The sequence below is a fragment of the Nerophis ophidion genome, linkage group LG23 (assembly GCF_033978795.1).
Source record: "Nerophis ophidion isolate RoL-2023_Sa linkage group LG23, RoL_Noph_v1.0, whole genome shotgun sequence".
Taxonomy (NCBI): domain Eukaryota; kingdom Metazoa; phylum Chordata; class Actinopteri; order Syngnathiformes; family Syngnathidae; genus Nerophis; species Nerophis ophidion.
This window is the reverse complement of record NC_084633.1, coordinates 5,551,335-5,573,669: the sequence shown is the minus strand read 5'-3', so window position 1 is coordinate 5,573,669 and position 22,335 is coordinate 5,551,335.

Genomic DNA, 22,335 nt, shown 5'->3' with positions numbered 1-22,335 from the left:
ATTTAACTCATTAGAAAGGAGATAAAAGACAATGCGTCCCAGCTACAGCCGGGTTCTACTAATACAGATACGACTGTGTATACGGCGGATACTGCCCTCTAAAATAGTTTCTCTCGTTTTGATGAAATAACAGAAGAATTGTTACAACGTGTAAATGGAATAAAACAAACATGTTTACTTGACCCACTTCCTGGGAAACTTATCAAGGAGCGTTTTGTATTATTAGGTCCATCAGTGCCAAATATTATAAACTTATCACTTTCCTCTGGCAGTGTTCCCCTAGCGTTCAAAAAAGCGGTTATTCATCCTCTCCTTAAAAGACCTAACCTCAATCCTGACCTCATAGCAAACTACCGATCGGTGTCTCACCTTCCCTTTATTTCCAAAATCCTCGAAAAAATTGTTGCAGAGCAGCTAAATGAACACTTAGCGTCTAACAATCTATGTGAAACCTTTCAATCCGGTTTCAGGGTAAATCACTCTACGAAGACAGCCCTCGTAAAAATGACTAATGATCTATTGCTAACGATAGATTCTGATGCGTCATCTATGTTGCTGCTCCTCGATCTTAGTTCTGCTTTCGATACCGTCGATCATAATATTTTATGAGAGCGTATCAAAACAAGAATTGGTATGTCAGACTTAGCCCTGTCTTAGTTTAACTCCTATCTTACTGACAGGATGCAGTGCGTCTCCCATAACAATGTGACCTCGGACTATGTTAGGGTAACGTGTGGAGTTCTCCAGGGTTCGGTCCTTGGCCCTGCACTCTTCAGCATCTACATGCTGCCGCTAGGTGACATCATACGCAAATACGGTGTTAGCTTTCACTGTTATGCTGATGACACCCAACTCTACATGCCCCTAAAGCTGACCAACACGCCGGATTGTAGTCAGCTGGAGGCGTGTCTTAATGAAATAAAAAAAATGGATGTCCGCTAACTTTTTGCAACTCAACGCCAAAAAAACGGAAATGCTGATTATCGGTCCTGCTAGACAATGACTTCTATTTAATAATACAACTTTAACATTTGACAACCAAACAATTAAACAAGGCGACTCGGTAAAGAATCTGGGTATTATCTTCGACCCAACTCTCTCGTTTGAGTCACACATTAAGAATGTTACTAATACGGCCTTCTTTAATCTCCGTAATATCGCAAATATTCGCTCCATTTTGTCAATTAGTGACACCGAGATCATTTCCCATGCGTTTGTTACGTCTCGTCTCGATTACTGTAACGTATTATTTTCGGGTCTCCCCATGTCTAGCATTAAAAGATTACAGTTGGTACAAAATGGGGCTGCTAGACTTTTGACCAGAACAAGAAAGTTTGATCATATTACGCCTATACTGGCTCACCTGCACTGGCTTTCTGTGCACTTAAGATGTGACTTTAAGGTTTTACTACTTACGTATAAAAAAAACTGCACGGTCTTTTTTTTTTTTTTTTTTTTTTTTTTACTCAGCTTGCGCTGTGGAAGGCGGCTGCTTCTCCAGTAGCTCTGTAGTGGTACATCTTTTAAACCTATCTTTTATCTTGTATTTTATCTTTAATTATAATTATTATTTATTATATCTTACAAACATATATTTTATCTTTTATCTTTTATCTTTTATCTTTTTTATGTTTTCCTTGAAGACAGTGAATCCCTGTATATATCCAATGGATACTTTTGGCAGTTTTAAAAGACCAGGAAGCAGCTTTCTTTCTTATTCGAGAGAGGAACTGCTCAGTCTGAAAAATAATGGTGGGGCGAAATGGTGTTCGACACTCCATTCCAGCGGAGCTAAGGAAGAATCCTCGGGGCTGCAAAGCGGGAGCTAAGCTAAAGGCTAAGCGTGAGGAAAATCGACAGCGCTACAAACCATCCATTCCTTCCGTCATCATGGGGAATGTGAACTCGCTGCCGAACAAGATCGATGAGCTTCATGGACTAAAAAACCAGCGTGCGTATCGAGAGAGCAGCCTACTCATCTTCACGGAAACATGGCTAAACCACCTGGTACCGGATGCTAACGTGGACCTGCAGGGATTCACCGCAGTGAGAGCTGACAGAGACACGAAAGCATGCGGGAAAAGAAAAGGTGGGGGACTCATCATATATGTTAACAACCGCTGGTGTAACCCAGGACACATCTCTGTGAAGAAAGTCTTGTGTTGCCCGGATCTGGAGCTACTAGCTGTTAGCCTTCGGCCATACTATCTGCCGAGGGAGTTCAGTCACGTGATCTCCCTCTGTGTTTACATTCCCCCGAGGGCAGATGCTGCCAATGCATGTGAGATGATCCACGCCATCACATCAAGGCTACAGACAAAACATCCTATGGCTTTTTTCATCATTTCTGGGGACTTCAATCATGCTACTTTGGACTCAACATTAGCTGCTTTTTACCAGGCTGTGGATTGTCCCACGAGAAACAACAGGACAATTGACCTACTGCATTCTAATGTCAGGGATGCATACAAGGTCACACCCCTACCCTCACTAGGGAAGTCTGACCACAATCTTGTTAATTTGCGGCCAAAATACACCCTCATGGTCCAAAGACAGCCTGTTAACACTTGCTATGTGAGGAAGTGGTCCCCTGAATTGGAAGATGCCCTCAGAGACTGCTACAACACCACAGACTGGGACGTGCTGCTTCCACAGGGTGAGGACATTGATGGGCTGACTCACTGTCTCACAGATTGCCTCAACTTCTGCGTGGACGTGATCTGCCCTGCTAAGACTGTTCGGTGCTACCCTAATAACAAACCCTGGATAACACAAGAAGTTAAAGCTGTCCTCAACAAGAAGAAAGCTGCCTGCAGGAGTGGAGACAGGGAGGCAATGAGAGCAGCACAGTGTGAGGTGAAACGACGCGTGAGGGAGGCTAAGGACAGCTACAGGAAGAAGCTGGAGCAGAACCTGCAGCAGAACAACATGAGGGAGGTCTGGGAAGGTGTGAAAACCATCACAGGCCACAAGACAAAGACCAGAGCTGTTGTGGGGAGAATAGAGAGGGCCAATGAGATGAATAACTTCTTTAACCGGTTTAACCAGCCCGTGTCCTCTCCGTCCCCCACTTCCCATCACAGCCAACCCCTCCGCTGCTCCCCTCAACGCACCTCCCCCCCAGCCATGGCAGTACCCCCCTCCACCACCTCTACGCAAACATTAGTCATCTCTGCGGACCAGGTAAGAGGTCAACTTAGGAAGCTACAGCCAAGGAAAGCAGCAGGCCCAGACAAGCTGTGCCCCCGGCTCCTGAAGACCTGTGCTGCAGAACTGGGTGAACCACTTCAAAGGATCTTCAACCTCAGCCTGCAGATGGGAAGAGTGCCCACCCTCTGGAAGACGTCATGCATCGTTCCAGTTCCCAAAAAGAACTGCCCCAGTGAGCTGAACGACTACAGACCAGTGGCGCTCACCTCTCATCTAATGAAGACATTGGAGCGGCTATTTCTCAGCCTCCTCAGACCACAGGTGCAACATGCCCAGGACAGCCTGCAGTTTGCGTACCAAGAAGGCGTCGGTGTGGAGGATGCTATCCTTTACCTCCTGCATCGAGCCCACTCACACCTGGATAAGGGAAATGGCACTGTGAGGATCCTGTTCCTGGACTTCTCGAGTGCCTTTAATACCATCCAGCCCCGCCTCCTTCAGGACAAGCTCTACAAAATGCAAGTGGACCCCTGCCTGGTTGCCTGGATTTCGAACTACCTCACCGACAGGCCACAGTACGTCAGACTGAAGGACATCACGTCTGACACTGTGATCAGCAGCACCGGAGCACCGCAGGGAACGGTGCTGGCCCCTCTTCTCTTCACCCTGTACACCGCTGACTTCTGCTACAACTCAGAGCTGTGTCACATCCAGAAGTACGCGGATGACACAGCCATCGTCGGGTGCATCAGGGACGGCAGAGAGGAGGAGTTTCGGAACCTGGTGAGGGACTTTGTTGTCTGGTGCCACACGAACGTCTTGCAGCTCGATCCGTCAAAGACCAAGGAGCTGGTCATTGACTTTGGGAGGTCGAGTCCACGGTCACAACCTATTGTGATCGAGGGAGTTGAGGTACAGACCGTGGACTCATTCAAGTACCTCGGGGTTTGGGTGGACAATAAGCTGGACTGGACAGTTAACACGGACCACCAGTACAAGAAAGGACAGAGCAGGCTGTACTTCCTCAGGAGACTGCACTCCTTCAACATTTGTAGAAAACTCCTGTGGATGTACTACCAGTCTGTGGTTGCCAGTTTTCTGTTCTACATGGTAGTGTGCTGGGGGGGCAGTACATCTAAGAAGGACAGCTCCAGACTTGAGAAACTGATCAGGCGGGCCGGTTCTACAATCGGAATGAAACTGGACTCACGGGTGACGGTGGCAGAGAAGAGGACTGTGGCCAAACTAGTGAGCATCCTGGATGATGCCTGTCACCCTCTGCATAGCGTTATCAGTAGCCAGAGGAGCCTGTTCAGTGCTAGACTGCTTCATCCCAAGTGCAGGACTAATAGACTCAAGAACTCCTTTGTCCCACACGCCATTAGACTGTACAACTCCTCTCTGGGATGGGGGACGGGGAGTATTAGGATGACAGGGGATGCAAAACATTAACAGTGCTATACGTTTTTTCATAACATGGTCAGTACTGCCTGCTTTCTCTTGTTATATTCTTATTTTACTGTTATATTGTTATTCCCATTGTTTTTATTCTTTTTGTAATATTTCTCTATTTTGTTTCCTTTTAAACCCCCATTATTTACTTTTTACTTTTTTCTTTAAATTGATCTCAACTCTGTACACTGCTGCTGGAATTTTAATTTTCCTGAAGGAACTCTCCTGAAGGAATCAATAAAGTACTATCTATCTATCTATCTAGCCCCAGCCTATCTTGCCGATTGTATTGTACCATATGTCCCGGCAAGAAATCTGCGTTCAAAGGACTCCGGCTTATTAGTGATTCCCAGAGCCCCAAAAAAGTCTACGGGCTATAGAGCGTTTTCCGTTCGGGCTCCAGTACTCTGGAATGCCCTCCCGTTAACAGTTTGAGATGTTACCTCAGTAGAAGCATTAAAGTCTCACCTTAAAACTCATTCGTATATTCTAGCCTTTAAATAGACCCCCTTTTTAGACCAGTTGATCTGTGGTTTCTTTTCCTTTTCTCCTCTGTCCCACTCTCCCTTGTGGAGGGGTCCGATAAAGTACTGGCTGTCCAGAGTCCGGACCCAGGATGAACCGCTCGTCCAGAGTCGGGATCCAGGATGGACTGCTCGCCTGTGTATCGGCTGGGGACATATCTGCGCTGCTGATCCGCTTCCGTTTGGGATAGCTCCACTATGGACGGGACTCTCGCTACTGTGTTGGATCCACTTTGGACTGGACTGTCACGGTTGTGTTGGATCCACTATTGATTGAACTTTCACAGTATCATGTTAGTCCCGCTCGACATCCATTGCTTTCGGTCCCCTAGGGGGGGTTGCCCACATATGCGGTCCTCTGCAAGGTTTCTAATAGTTATCATTGTCACTGTCACCGACGTCCCACTGGGGTGAGTTTTCCTTGCCCTTATGTGGGCTCTACCGAAGATGTTGTTGTGGTTTGTGTTGTGGTTTGTGCAGCCCTTTGAGACACTGGTGATTTAGGGATATATAAATAAACATTGATTGATTGAAGGCTCATGTGAAAATACTGCAAGAAACCTAGGCAGTTAATAAACAGCTGTCCCTTGTTGAAGTGAACCAAATCAAAACCAGTAGTTCTGGTAAAGGCCCCTTCAGTGCCATATTCCTTTTAAAAGTGAGTGTGCGCACCAAGCTGTTTATTCCCCTTTTATGATGAAGGGTGCTGCCTCACTGACTGATAGCAATGTAAAAGTCCCAGTTACTATTTATTTTTTTTTTTAACAAATGTTTTTATTGAATTTGACAGGCATTACAATGCACAACAGAACAACAGTCAACACGTTTTCCCCTTTTTTTCCCACCCACTTCCAAAAACAGCAACCCAACCCATACCCCATACACACATAAACCCCCACACCCCCCAGGTCCGACATAAGTTAAAGGTACAGTCATAAATGGAAAATAATTAGTACATCACTTTCTTCTCAACATAGGCAGATAGTAAATATACACCAGGAATAAATATAAAAAAATAAATAAAAAGAAGCTGGTTTATGAAAGGTGAAATTTTCATGTGTCCTGTAGCGTCTTTAATTTGGCTATGTAGTCAACCATACAGCCCCAAACAAAATAAAACTTCTCAGGTGCCCCCCTAAGATTGAACTTTATTTTTTCCAGATCTAAATACATCATCAGGTCTTTAAGCCATAAGGAGGCTTTGGGGCAGAAAGGTGACTTCCACTCCAGCAAAATTCTCCTCCGTGCTAATAAGGATGCAAAGGCGATACTATCCTTGAATTTTCTCTTTAGTTGGGGATCTGATACCGTCCCAAAAATAGCCATTTCTGCACATGGTGTCAGATTTAAATCCAGTGCCTTAGCAAGGTGTTTGAAAATAGTTGTCCAGTAATCCAGCAAATGGGGACAAGACCAAAACATGTGCGTCATGTTTGCAGGTGACATGTGACATCTGTTACAAGTATCCGAGATATTGGGATATATTTTGGAGAGTTTGGAATTAGTGAAATAAATACGGTGGACTACCTTAAATTGTTTTAAATTAAGCCTTGAACAGGATGTACTGTTGTTAATTTGGGTTAAGGCAGAATCCCAATCTCCATCATCTATGGATCTGCCAAGCTCTTCTTCCCAATTCCCTCTGATTTTATCAAGAGATGTTTTACCAAACTGGGAGATTAAGGTGTAGATTTTGGAAATTAGGCCTTTCTGATTTGTGGGAATATCTAAAATTTAATCAGTTAGCGAATTTGGTGGAGTATTAGGGAAAGAGAGACTATTTGATTTAACAAAATTACGAACCTGAAAGTATCGAAATAGGTGAGATTTTGGTAGGTCAAATTTTTCACATAGTTCACTGAAACTAGCGAAAACATCACCAATATATAAGTCTTTTAGCCTGCTAAAGTTTGACTGCTTCCATAGAGAAAACGCTACATCTGTGCCAGGAGGGAGGAAGAGGTGGTTATTATGAATGGGGCTATGGTTGGATAAGCCCTGCAGGCCGAAAGTATTTCTAAATTGAGACCAGATTCTAAGGGTAGAAATGACAATTGGACTACACGTAAATTGGGATGGTCGATAAGGTAATTTTGATGTAAGCAGATCCAAGAGTGAGGTAGAACAGGAACTAGCTTCAGTCAAAGCTGGGATCAAGAGCAGCAGTATGGTTTTCGTCCTGATCATGGAACTGTGGACCATCTCTTTACTCTTGGTAGGATTCTTGAGGGTGAATGGGAGTTTGTCCAACCTGTCCACATGTGCTTTGTGGACTTTGAGAAGGAATTCGACCGTGTTCCTCGGGAAGTCCTGTGGAGAGTGCTCTGAGAGTATGGGGTATTGGACTGTCTGATTGTGATGGTCCCCTTCCTGTATGATCGGTGTCAGAGCTTGGTCCGCAAAATAAGTTTTATGGACAGAATTTCTAGGCGCAGTCAGGGCATTGAGGGATTCTGGTTTGGTGATTGTAGGATTAGGTCTCTGCTTTTTGCAGATGATGTAGTCCTGATGGCTTCATCTGGCCAGGATCTTCAGCTCTCACTAGATCGGTTCGCAGCTAAGTGTGAAGCGACTGGGATGAGAATCAACACCTCCAAATCCGAGTCCATGGTTCTCGCGCGGAAAAGAGTGGAGTGTCAACTCCAGGTTGGGGAGGAGATCTTGCCCCAAGTGGATGAGTTCAAGTACCTGGGAGTCTTGTTCACATGTGAGGGAAGAGTGGATCGTGAGATCAACAGGCGGATCAGTGTGGCGTCTGCAGTGATGCGGATATCGGTCCGTCGTGGTCAAGAAAGAGCTGAGCCAGAAGACGAAAGTCTCAATTTACAGGTCAATCTACGTTCCCATCCTCAATTATAGTCATGAGCTTTGGGTTATGACCGAAAGGACAAAATCCTGGGTACAAGCAGCCAAAATGAGTTTCTTCCATCGGGTGGCGGGGCTCTTTCTAAGAGATAAGGTGAGAAGCTCTGTAATTCGGGAGGAGCTCAAAGTAAAGCCGCTGCTCCTCCACATCGAGAAAAGCCAGATGAGGTGATTCAGGAATCTGGTCAGGATGCCCCCCGGACAACACCCTGTGGAGGTGATTAGGGCATTTCCGACCAGTAGGAGGCCACAGGGAAAACCCAGGGAACGTTTCGGCTGGTCTGGGAACACCTTGGGATCCCCCAGGAGGAGCTGGACAAAACGGCTAGGTAAAGGAAAGTCTGGGCTTCTCTGCTTCAGCTGCTGTAAACGCAACCCAACCTCGGATATGTGGAAATAGATGGATAGATGGACCCATGCACTCTCTTCAGGTGGCCTTTTTTCTCTTCACCATTCAATGTGTTACGTGCACCATTTTATTGATTATTTCCCATTGCTCTTTACCTTGTAATTGTTTTAGTGAAGTAGTAGCTAAAGATGATAAACATGACATACCAATACATGATTTGATGCAATCTAAAAGAATGTTCTGATCAACGGTATTGAAGGCAGCACTGAGAACAACACTGATGTAGCGTGCCTTTCAACTGAGCTAGCGCTATATTATACCATACCCTGAGTTACAATAGGTTACCATTTTGAGCGCACCATTACTCACATGTTTGTAATGAAAGCGTCACTTTCCACTTCACCTCCGCAACCTGACAGGCAGCAACGCCCTCTGACTGGTGCTGTTGTAGAGCATCTGCACAGGGGTCCCCAACCTTTTTTGCACCACGGACCGATTTAATGTAGGCATTATTTTTAGAGACCGGCTTTCCATTTGTGGCAGATAATTACAGCAAAAATAAGTGCAATAAAAATACAACTCATTATAATGCTGGGGGGCTGGTTACTTTGCAATGAGATCCCCAGCAGGTTGATGGTAACCTGCTGGGGACTGCAGATGGAAATCAGCCTTTGGCTACAATGTGTCACATTTATATTTGATATTTTCATTAATGTGCATTGTAACATGTCAAAAAGTTAAAACAAATATAACAAATTGTAACTTCCTATGCGGAGTTTTATTGTACATCTATAAACAATCTTATTGGTGTGTCTCGTGGGACAGGCGAAAGTTAAGTTGGAGAAAATGCAATCGTTTATAAATGATTTAATGTTTCTGTGCGGCTAGGTAGCAAATGCGTCACGGACCGATACTGGTCCCCGGACCTGGGATTGGGGACGACTGAATTCTACAGTACATTCAGTGTCATTGAATCATCAATTAAAACTATTTTCTTCTCACTTTTTTCTGTTCTTTGCTCCACTATGGTAAACTTTTCCCAACCGCGCCATCCTGTTTGTTTCAGAATGCCTTCCTCAAACAAGTCTGCACATGTGCAGTAAATAACGTGTAATACTCCATTGCGTGAGAAGGGAGAGGGGATCTGTCGCAACAGTCATCTTTAAGTATTTTTAAATACATAAATTAAGACAGAAATAAGTAAATACTTGTTTTAAATAGAAGGAAACTTTAATCATCGTTTTTCAAACGTTTGGGGGCCCGTGGAAATCCGGGGGCCCCAGGCATCTGCCTGTGTCCTGGTGACAACGTGTATCTTTTATCCGTTGTGTTCTTGGCTTACAATATTTCTTTCAGTTTGTTGGCTATATTACAAAACACCTGTGGAAGAAACGGTCGCTTCCTGTGGTTTATTAATATCAACCAGACAGGATGTTGATAACCACGTCCAGAATGTTAAAAAAAAAATTTCAGGGTTTTCATATTAGTTGTACATTCAAAAAGCATTATAAGAAATTCAACATTTCGTTTATGAGATATTTATTTGCATATTGCTAATTTATTTGCTCACTCAAGTCACACTATATATAACACTTATTTACCTTGTTTTCTGCTGTCTTTGTTTTCCATGTGCTCATTGTTCCATGGTCTCCACCTTTTTCCATCATTAGTACACCTGTGTTTTGTCGTGATCCTTGTCTCCCCTCCAATCAGCTCTCTCCTTCCACTTGTCCAGTTACTGCACTTCTGGTACGTTCTAACCCTTAGCCTATTAGCATTTTGCATATCACATGGTCACTTTGCAATTTAGCAACCATCGATTGAATCAAAAGATGCTTCCATTATATTACAATGTACCACATCTGTTGTTAGCATGTTGGCTGTTTACATTGTTAGCATCATTAGCATCACCTTTTTAAAAAAGGCCTAAAACACAAGTCGGTCTTAAACCCGGGGCAGGAGTTTTGCAGAAATTTTGCCGAGCTGTTCAGACTTAAGGTCTGCAGTTTCGTTAATGTGTCTGTGAAATATTTCAACAGGTAGAGACAAGCAAATCAAAAGAAATGACAGTAATTCAGACTTTTTTATAAACAGTTATTGCTTTGTTTCATTTGACTAAAACAAAGAAATGTTGCAAACTATGGTATATTATATCAGTTTTATTTTATCTTTTAAAATTTGTGTTTGCAGTTTTGCGTATATTATTTAGATATATGATATAAATTATGTAAATTTAGTCGACAATAGAGTTTTTAATACTATTGTGTTATTGTTAAAATGACACATTCTAGTCATGTCACGCATATTTGACAAAGACAAGCAAATGACAGTTTCCTCAACGCAATGTCTGTTATGTACGTGGGGGGGTGAAGGGGGACGACACCACGAAGAAACTCAAGTTACCTGGTTTATTGTAACCTTTGATGAGTGAGTGGGATGTGTATGCTACTCTGTTTGACGCAGGACTATGTGTGATTTTAACCAAGTGAATAATACCAGACGATGTTGTACGTGCGTGATGGATGAATCTTTCTGCAGGCCAAGAAAGCGAGGCAAAAAGGGTGTCCGTAAGCAGGCAGAGTGGTCGAGGGCAGGAGAGAAGCGACAAGATCCGTGTCCAAGTGAGGGTCAAAGATCGAGGAAGGAACTCCTAAGTCCGGAGGTTGGTCGAGGCACAGAGCTCGAGCACACGGCACAAGAAGGGTACTGCGGTAGAAACAAGGAACATGAGACGAGGGAACAAGGAGGACGAAGAGAACGAATGCGAGGACAACAGGAAGCAAGCCAGAGACTTACGTACTACGATGAGTTAACGACGTTCCGACGTTCATTCCAAGGGTCGACTGGTCTTTATGCTGTCCCCCTGATTATTACCAGGTGCGCTGATAGCCGATAGTCTGCAGCTGCAGCGTTGCGTGGGCGTGAAGCGGGGGGTGTTCTGGCATACTGCCAGCCTGAGTGTTGATGGATCTTGCTGCAGGAAAATTGTGGGTTCCAGACCACGCCGTGGCAAAGTTTTTACAAGTTAGATGATGGCTAACTAATCCTAGCCTCCATGGCAAGAAAAGGAGCAACAGTAACATTGACATTCTTCAAAGTGACATTATCACTGGAGGACTAGAGGATGAGGAACAGCTAAACATGCTGCACTAAACACCAGACGAGGACACAATAAGCCATGCTAATCACTAAGCTAGAGCTTTTGAATGTAAACAGGGGTGGGCAGACTGATAAAACTATTTGACAGAAACAATGCCAAGTATATTATTGGTATATGGTTCATACTACAGTGATTAGATCGATATTTTTTACTATTTAAAAAAATAAAAATCGGTCTTTCTTTTGTTATTGTCTCCAGGAGTTTAGGACTTTATAGAAGAAGCATTGCTAAGGTAGATTTCTTGGATGTACGGAGTGGTATAGCTTGGTTGGTAGAGTGGCCGTGCCAGCAACTTGAGTGCCACCCACACTGGTTTAAATGTAAAAATTAGATCTTGGGTTTTACTATGTAAAGCACTTTGAGTCACAGGAGAATAAGCGCTATTTAAATATAATTCACCTAACTTCATTTCACACTACGTACACAAGGGCCGGCGACCAATTGATACGAATATTGACTGTAATGATACCAAGTCTACTGCAGTATGAGTATATAGTCAATACTACAGTGATGAGATCAATATATTTTATCATCACAAAATATTTTTTTCAGTTGTTTTGTTGTTGTGTACAGGACTTTAAACCAAAGCCAATAGTCGTTTTCACTTTTGGTTGGTTATTTTGCACCTCCAAATTTATTTGACTCGAAAATATTGCTCAGAAATATTGTATGTACTAAAATTAAATAATACATTAATTTAAATATTTGTTAGCGTTTGTCAGACAGCCATTCTGTGTATTGTTTTTATAATTGTGATGAAAACGTAACTAGTCATTGATTTTACAACAGAAAGTAACCAGATTGTACCAGTAAATTTGCAAATAGATTAATAGTTATGATAAAAAAAAAATGTTTTTAAAAAAAATTAAAGCATTCTACACAAGATTTAAGCAGTTTAATTTTGTCACGTTTTTTTTTCCCTTACTGCCCCCAAGATGAACCAAACCGTGACATTAAAACCAAGGTATTTACTAAACCGGGATTATGGTGTTTTTTTAAACCCCAAATGCATACCCATTATTGTAAATTTATAGTTACCAAAATGTTTTAGAATAGGTTCAAAAATTTGTCTTTACAGATTAGTGATACTAAGAATCTATAATCCACAAAATGCATATCTTTAACTCATCTTATTTCCAGCCATGTGATGCAAACTAAACAACTACATGTGTGTTTTAATTCACAATTTAGCAAAGGTATTAATTGTTTCAAATCTAATGTTTACAGTGTTAATGTTTTGTAACAAATAAACTTGTTTTAATTGAGCTAAAAGTTTAGTCAGTCAGTTAGTTGACTCTGATTTAGTTGGTGAAAATATGTATCAACCTTTTAGAGCTAACAATGTGCATCAGAGGGCGTGCACACCGCTTGAATAATGAAAGGTTTTTGTTATGATGTGTAACACTGTGCCACCCCACCCTGTGTTATAACCACAGTGACACAAGCCCATACAAAAACCTCCCCAGTCCAGAACGTAGCAGAGGATTTTTTTGGGGACACGGAAACAAAGGTAGGAAATATTTATATGTAACAAAGACTTGGAATATACTAAATATTTTTTTTAGCAGGGTATATGTGTACAATTTTTTTTTTTTTTCGAGACTTTGGAACAGCAAATAGTAGAAACATCTAAGCCTGTAAGGGTTTATTTATATATATATATATATATATATATATATATATATATATATATATATATGAATACCACTTTTGATATTATTTAATACAAATATTATGCATACTCTATATTTTCAAAGAGAAACAACAAAGGCTAAGAGCAACAATTCAGCAGGACTTAGAGTCGAAGAATGTCTAAAACGTTGACCAAAGTCTTAAATGTCAAACTGTCATCAAGGAAAAGTCCAGAGAGAACAGTCAAAGCAGTAAGTTGTTTTACTTTATTTCAGTTTCATGTAGAACTTTCTTTTGCATTGGTTAAATTGCCTTTTCTCTTGTATGACAGTTTGAAATGTAAACACTTGACTAAAACATTGCCTGTACAGGTTGTTTTATTGGTTTAACTAGTGGTTCTCGTACTTTTTTCACGAAGTACCACCTCAGAAAAAACGTGGCTCTTTAAGTACCACCATAATGATCAACATTAAAATAAATTAGCATGGTAGGGCTAAGTATTCATTAAAAACAGGCCAGGGGTTTTATTTAACAAGTATCTTCAATAATTTCGCCCTGACTTAACATAACTGAACATAACAAGCAGTTTGAACAGTAACACTGTTTTTGAATATAGCAAAATATAACACTGTACTTTAATTAAGTGAAGCTTTGGCGTACTACGAGTCGTACACGTACCACAGTTTGAGAATCCCTGGGTTAAACATTGTCCCTCATTAATTTTATCTGTTAAGGTTAGTGAAACTAATGTCACTGTAAAATATATACATTGACATTAAATAATTAAAACCCCCTCATCAGGTGACTGTGAATAATATTTGTGTTGCCCATACATTTAACACAGATATCCTCAAAGTTATATAATCAATAGTCACTGACTTATGGGCAATAAGTTGCTAAGTCACACCAGTGCCCCATCAAAGACGTTATGCTTAATGGTTGACATGTTTTTTCAACCAATCTTGGTCAGATTTTACAGACATGTCCTTGTCCATCTCGTGAAGATTTGTAACAAATTTTGTGGCAATTTGGCTTCACACCATAAAGTTGCAGTTGTTTTTTTCCACTGTAGAGCACATTGAACTGCATGAGAAATTTCAAGTCAGTTTGCCTTTTGCGGTCAAACTTTGGAGTTTGATAAAAGTGTGTATATTTGTCACAAAATAATAGCACAGGTAACACAGCAGGGGTGCTTGAATGGTGTTGCTCTATTGTGATCAGAGTTGTGGCCTTGAGTCAAAATTTTGATGACTTAGGACTCAACTTAAAAATATCAAAGACTTGCAACTCGACTTGGACTTGACTGACCCGGACTCAAGCATTACTACTTCCTAAGATTTGAGAAGATGTGTCCTCAGCTGTGATCACAAAAATCGATATAATTACAGAATTAATATCTTGCCCACATGAAAAATTTGCATTGCAGCATATTCGCTGATTCATGTCCCAGCAACCACTACCTAATAATAAAGATCACACGCGACAATAAAGTGAAAATTCTTCTTGTCGCAATTGTGCAGCCAATCTTGTATTTAAGACCTTGACAATCTCAATTGTCATTAACGGTTAAGAGTACTTGACTACACAACATGCTGTCTAAACTTACAGTCCCACTAACTACTTATTTACTGTGCGGGTAATAATACACAATAACTAACAATAAACATGTCATAAAACAAAACTTTATAAAGTACAAATTGTGACGCAAAAGACGACAGAACACCTTATACACGTCAGCACAGGTGGAGAACAGCCTGACATTGTCTATAAAAAGTCAAAAATATTAAAGCTCAATGACTTGATAAAATTGCAAACAGCTAAAATGATGTACAAAGCAAATTATAACCTGCTACCAAAGAATGTACAACAATTCTTCTCAACTAAAGAGGAGAAATACAACCTTAGAGCAGGGGTCGGGAACCTTTTTGGCAGAGAGAGACAAGAAGCCAAATATTTTTAAAATGTATTTCCGTAAGAGCCATATATTTTTTTCAACACTGAACTCAACTCAAAGCGTGCATTTTCAAGTAAGACCAACATTTCTAGAGTATAATAGGTCTCTTATTCTTTGTAATAACATTGTTATTCTGAAGCTAACTGTGGAGGGGGCGTGGCCTGTGGGCCTGCAGCGAAGCGGGGTGTTGCCAGGGCCGACCTCGAAATCAGCGACAGGTGCGTAGATGGCCCAGCTTGGCCTTGTTTTCTAATCACTTGTCACTCTGTTTATAAGCAGCAGCCAGGAGAGAGCGAGAACGAAAGAGAAAAAGACAAATGCTCGAAAGCAACTAAGAGACTTGTTAAAAAATAAAAAAATATTGTAACCCCGGAACAGGCTCTCATGTCGGTGCCTGGTGGTCTGAAGAACCCCCAAGAGGGCAAGTCCCACACTAACCAATAATAAATAAATTACTTCTTACCATTAACGCAACTTCTTGAACATAAAAATGCATGAGAATGTTTTATATTTTGAACGTTATTTTTGATTACAAGTGGAATTATTCATTATTTATCGTGCTGAGCAAGAAGGTCAGTAGATGTATGTATTTGTGGGCGCTCTGAAGTGGGAAAGGGGTAGGATTAAATAAGCTTGGCTTCTTCCTACTCCTTTTCGGGCGTGATGTAAAGTGAGGTAATATTGTATTGTCTATATTGTATTGTGTTGTAAATATTAATGTTCGAAATAAACTAAGAAAAGAAAGAAAGAAAAGTGTCTATGCATGTACACAATATGATGAAAATAGATTATTATCCATCCATCCATTTTCTACCGCTTAATCCCTTGGGGATTGCGGGGGGCGCTGGTGCCTATCTCAGCTACAATCGGGCGGAAGGCGGCGTACACCCTGGACAAGTCGGCACCTCATCGCAGGGCCAACACAGATAGACAACATTCACATTCACACACTAGGGCCAATTTAGTGTTGCCAATCAACCTATCCCCAGGTGCATGTCTTTGGAAGTGGGAGGATGCCGGAATACCCGGAAGGAACCCACGCAGTCACGGGGAGAACATGCAAACTCCACTCAGAAAGGTCCTGAGCCCGGGATTGAACCCAGGACTACTCAGGACATACACACTAACCCCTGTTCCATCGTGCTGCCATACTTTAATATATTTAATCTTTTTTTTTGTCAGTTTACACACACATTTTTCCCTTTGGTTTCTTACTTAATGTTCAATGTATTGTTTATTTGAAAAAGAATCACAACTTGCCCAATTTCGACAGATTTTCATGCGGTTCACTTTATTGTCAACGTCCAAAGATGTGTTAATAATAAACTCAATAACAAAAACAAATTTTATCAGGAGAGTAATGATTTCATTTTACGACGATTTGATTCAAATAATAATTGCCGGTACGATTAAGGGTAACTTTAAGCCAAAGTTTATAGGCAAAAATTCAAGCAGTGAGACTGTGAAATAAATACTGGATACTGCAGGTGAAGTTTCCTATATTCTTATGTCTTTTAAGGGGATTAGATTTAAATGAATTATGGATACAGACAAGCAAGTAAACTAGAATTAATGGTCAATGTATTCACATCTTATTTAGGTGCCACCATCACTTTCAGTTGAATTAACAAGAGTAAACCTTTTCTGCTCTCATTTTCAGTAACATCAAAAGTGCAACCAAAATATCTTTTAAGCTGAATTTGCACTAGATTTACCAACCACTTTTGCTGTTGTCTAATATACAAATAATTCAAATCCAGCATTAATGTAAATATTTAAATGTAACCAAATCTCTTCAGGTTAAATGAACTGTGGTTTGACCTGCAACTTCCAGCGTCCGAAGTGTAGGGCGTTTAAAGCACTCTTTTGAAAGACAAACTGTGAAACACCACAGATGATAAAACATGTTTGGCAGAAGTGTGGTTTCTTTAATATACTGTAATTCAGTTCTATTCAACTTTCCAATCAACCCCAATAACACCATTCCGGCCTCCAAATTCAGTTCAAAACTTAGGAGAAAAAAAATATTTTTGCAGCAAATTCCTAAAAACAGTAGAGTGCTCCTGTTGTATGGAGGAACTCGAACCACCGTAAACACATTGACAGATCCTTGCATTGACATTTTAACCTTGCTAGCAAACATAGAACACAGGTGTCCAAACTTGTGATTTACATAACTTTTTCATCATTTGGATTATTCAACTGGTGGACCACGAGTGTAGTTTCAAAAAAAAAAAACCTTGTGAGTAACTCACATTTTTGCAGATTCTTTCCAACACTAAATTGCTGTCATAGAAATGATCTTTGACTAGCTTTTTTTGTAGAATGTCCTTAAAAACAACAGAGCGCTCCTGTAAATCTGACAAAATAAATAGACAAAAATCAAATATCTACTGCAGAGGACAGTGGTTCTCCAGAATATACAAACCCCGTTTCCATATGAGTTGGGAAATCATGTTAGATGTAAATATAAACAGAATACAATGATTTGCAAATCATTTTCAACCCGTATTCAGTTGAATATGCTACAAAGACAACATATTTGATGTTCAAACTGATAAACTTTTTTTTTTTTCAAATAATCATTAACTTTAGAATTTGATGCCAGCAACACGTGACAAAGAAGTTGGGAAAGGTGGCAATAAATACTGATAAAGTTGAGGAATGCTCATCAAACACTTGTTTGGAACATCCAACAGGTGTGCAGGCTAATTGGGAACAGGTGGGTGCCATGACTGGGTATAAAAACAGCTTCCCAAAAAATGCTCAGTCCTTCACAAGAAAGGATTGGGCGAGGTACACCACTTAGTCCACAACTGCATGAGCAAATAGTCAAACAGTTTAAGAACAACGATTCTCAAAGTGCAATTGCAAGAAATTTAAGGATTTCAACATCTATGGTCCATAATTGTTAAGATCCGTACTCAAAACTTCTTCACATATTATTTATTGTTCCATTGTTGTCTCATTCTCCGTCTGACCCGCTTACTTCCTGTTAAGTCAGTCACCGTGGTTACACATTAGTTTCACCTGCTCCTCGTTTTCGACACACACCTGTTTCTCCTTGATTACTCCCTTTATAAGCCTTCCCCTTTTCATTATTCTTTCTGGGACTCTAGTTTGCTCTCATGCAACTGTACGACTGGTATGTCTTTCTCGCTAGCTCATACACTAAGCCACTTGCCATTTTAGCTCTCATGCTAATTGTGTTTTGTTTCACATTTTGTGCCTTTGTGCCAAGTTTAGTTTATGTGTACTTCCTAGCTCTCACGCTAGTGTCTTTTGTTTGCCTTTATTAGCACCAGTGTTTCTGTTCATAGCACCTTTTTGTAGAATAAATCTGTTACACCTTACCTTTGTTGTGTTCATTGTTTTGACGCATCCTCGAGGGAATAAAACCCGGCAGCACGATGCCAAACAGACGTTACAATAATATCATCAAAAGTTTCAGAAAATCTGGAGAAATAGCGCCACGTAAGCGGTATGGCCGGAAACCAACATTGAATGACCGTGACCTTCGATCCCTTAGCAACACTGTATCAAAAACCGACATCAATCTCTAAAGGATATCACCACATGGGCTCAGGGACACTTCAGAAAACCACTGTCACTAGATACAGTTTGTCGCTACATCTGTGAGTGCAAATTAAAGCTCTACTATGCAAAGCGAAAGCCATTTATCAACAACATCCAGAAACGCCACCGGCTTCTTTGGGCTCGAGATCATCTAAGATGGACTGATGCAAAGTGGAAAAGTGTTCTGTGGTCTGACGAGTCCACATTTCAAATTATTTTTGGAATTATTGACATGGTGTCTTCCGGACCAAAGGGGAAGCGAACCATCCAGACTGTTATCGACACAAAGTTCAAAAGCCAGCATCTGTGTCGATATGGGGGTGCATTAGTGCCCAAGGCATGGGTAATTTACACATCTGTGAAGGCACCAGTAATACTGAAAGGTATATAAAGGTTTTGGAACAACATATGCTGCCATCTAAGCGCCGTCTTTTTCATGGACGCCCCTGCTTATTTCAGCAAGCCAATGCCAAGCCACATTTAGCACGTGTTACAACAGCGTGGTTTCGTAAAAAAAGAGTGTGGGTACTTTCCTGGCCCGCATGCAGTCCAGACCTGTCTCCCATCTAAAATGTGCGGGGCATTACGAAGCGTAAAATACGACAGCGGAGATCCTGGACTGTTGAACGACTGAAGCTCTACATAAAACAAAAATGGGAAAGAATTCCACTTTCAAAGCTTCAACAATTAGTTTCCTCAGTTCCCAAATGTTTATTGAGAGTTGTTAAAAGAAAAGGTGATGTAACACAGTGGTGAACATGCCCTTTCCCAACTACTTTGGCACGTGTTGCAGCCATGAAATTCTAAGTTAATTATTATTTGCAAAAAAATTAAAAATACATTTTATGAGTTTGAACATCAAATATCTTGTTACATCTAACACAATTTCCCAACTCATATGGAAACTGGGTTTGTACAAAATAAGACTAAAAGTGTGAAGGGACAAGTCGGGGCCCCCGGTCCTCAGCTTTCTGAAATTACATTGAAATAACATTGTAAACATAAAAAAATGCAGCACAACAAACAAATATTGGGCAACACAAAGAGCAACTTCCTGTAAGCAAGCAGAAGTTTTAGCGGGCCATTTCCTGACAAACTCAACAGTGTGAAGATGTAAAATTTGTACATGCAATTGTATCCATCCATTCATCTTCGTCTGCTTATCCAAAGTCAGGTCGCGGGGGCAGCAGCCTAAGCAGACATATATTAACTCCGGGCCTACCATAGCTCAGGTAACAGTCGCTAACAAATTTAGGCACGTCGAAAAAATGGGATTTAGAAGTGAATACAGTTCTTTGGATTCCATTTTGGGGCAGCACGGTGGTACAGGGGTTAGTGCATGTGCCTCACAATACGAAGTTCCTGAGCAGTCTTAAATTCAATCCCGGGCTCAGGATCTTTCTGTGTGCAGTTTGCATGTTCTTCCCGTGACTGCGCGGGTTCCTCCCACCGCCAAAAACATGCACCTGGGGATCGGCTGATTGGCAACACTAAAATGGGTCCTAGTGTGTGAATGTGAGTGTGAATGTTGTCTGTCTATCTGTGTTGGCCCTGTGATGAGGTGGTGACTTGTCCGGGGTGTACCGCGCCTTCCGCCCGAATGGAGCTAAGATAGGCTCCAGCATCCCCCGCGACCCCAAAAGGGACAAGCGGTAAAAAATGGATGGATGGATTCCATTTGACGAGCGACTAGAACATGTTTGTCACGCTGAACAATGTTGTTGTTTTTGTTCTAGTCTGCTGATGCTTTGTGTTGTTGTGGTTGTATCTGGCACAGTAATACACAGCCGTGTCTCCAGGCTGCATATTCTGTCCATTTAGAGTCACTGTGTTGCTGGAGGGGTCCACATTAATACTGAACTGGTTCTTCAGTGAGTCCTTGTAGTAAGAGGCACCAGTATACGCCAACCCAATCCACTCCAGTCCTTTCCCAGCAGGATGCCTGACCCACGCTGTGTAGTAGCTAGCCACAGAATAAGACACCCCACAGTCGATCCTCAGACTCTGACCAGACTGCAGAGTGACAGACGGTGGCTGGGTCAACTCTTCACACTCGACACCTGCGGAGGAAAAGTTATTAGATATCGGATGTAAGGGATCTATGGTCATGTGTGCCTCAGTGACACTCACAGGAACCTGCAGCCAGCAACAGCAGCACAACTACACGGAACATGGTTGGTACTCAACTTGTTCTGATGGGATGGAATGTGTGCAGCTTTTATAGCACGCTGCATGGTGGGAGGGTCACTTTGCATACAGTAGCACTACAGGTGTGCTGCAAGATGACCGCTCATTACGTAAGCTGCAATACATTTTACAATCATGTTTACTATTTATCTGTTTTTATTGAAACTGCTATTGCACTACTTTCATTGTTGATACAGTGACTTTGCTTAGATTTGTGCTTATGAATTAAAATAATACTATCAATATTTTTATTATTTTAGGATATTAGATATCCCCACAGGAATAAAAAAAAAAATGGGACTGTATTCACTCCCAAGGTAAAACAAAAATGTATGTTTGCTCCCACAAGCTTATATATATTTTATGTATTCTTATTATTGGGGCAGCACGGTGGGAGAAGGGTTAGTGCGTCTGCCTCACAATACGAAGATCCTGAGTAGTCCTGGGTTCAATCCCAGGCTCAGGATCTCTCCATGTGGAGTTTGGTTTTTGTTCTGTTCTTTTAAAGTATTACAATTGAAAGGGAAAAGCAGTAGAAAAAAAATGGATGGATGTATTTCTTCTAAGTTTTTCTCAGGTTCAACTAAGATTTGTTTTTGTTTTTTTCTTTTTCAAGTCGAATGATAGAATTGAAAAAAACAATTTAAATTAAAAAATTTAACAATTTCACTCTTAAGATCACATTTCAGCACTATTAGCATCATTTTTCCCCGCACATACTGTATTTATACACTACACAAAAAAATATTGAAACAAGTGCTGTCTTAGATAATAAATTATCTTATCTTGGATTACCTGCATATGTTCGGGTATCAGCCACCCAATCTAACATCGATGGACAAAGATAGTTTTGTTTTATTTTCCTATATTCAAACAGTGTTACTGTTCAAACTGTCCTTGATGTTACAATGGCCAAAAAAAGCAAATATACTTGTTAAAGTAAACCTCTTTGTTGTTTTTTAATGTATATATAGGCCTACTACGCTACTGTATTTTACTGTTGGCCATAATGGTGGTACTTGGAGAGCCAAGTTTTTTCGGGGGTGGAACTTGGGTAAAAAATGAAAACAATAAAAGTTTAAGAACCATTGCTTAAGACATTCAAATTTCCCACAGGAGTAAAAAAAAAAATATTCATGACAATAAAACTCTTTCACTCTTAGGGTGAAAAAAAAATGGTGTACACTTCCAAAAAATGTGTTTATGTATATTTATTCTCTCTAAAAACTGTTATTAAAAAAAACGGTATAATAAAGAAGAAAAACGTTCACTCCCAGAATCACATTCCAAAACTTTTAGCATATTTTTTTGTGCATTTTTGGTCTAAAGTATTGCAATAAAAATGTAAATATGCAGACTACCATGAATCATTTTGTAATAACTTATACCATATTTAACAAATATATTACAAAATGCTTCAAGGTTTTTTACAAAATGCGTTATCCATCCATCCATTTCCTACCGCTTATCCCTTTCGGGGTCACGG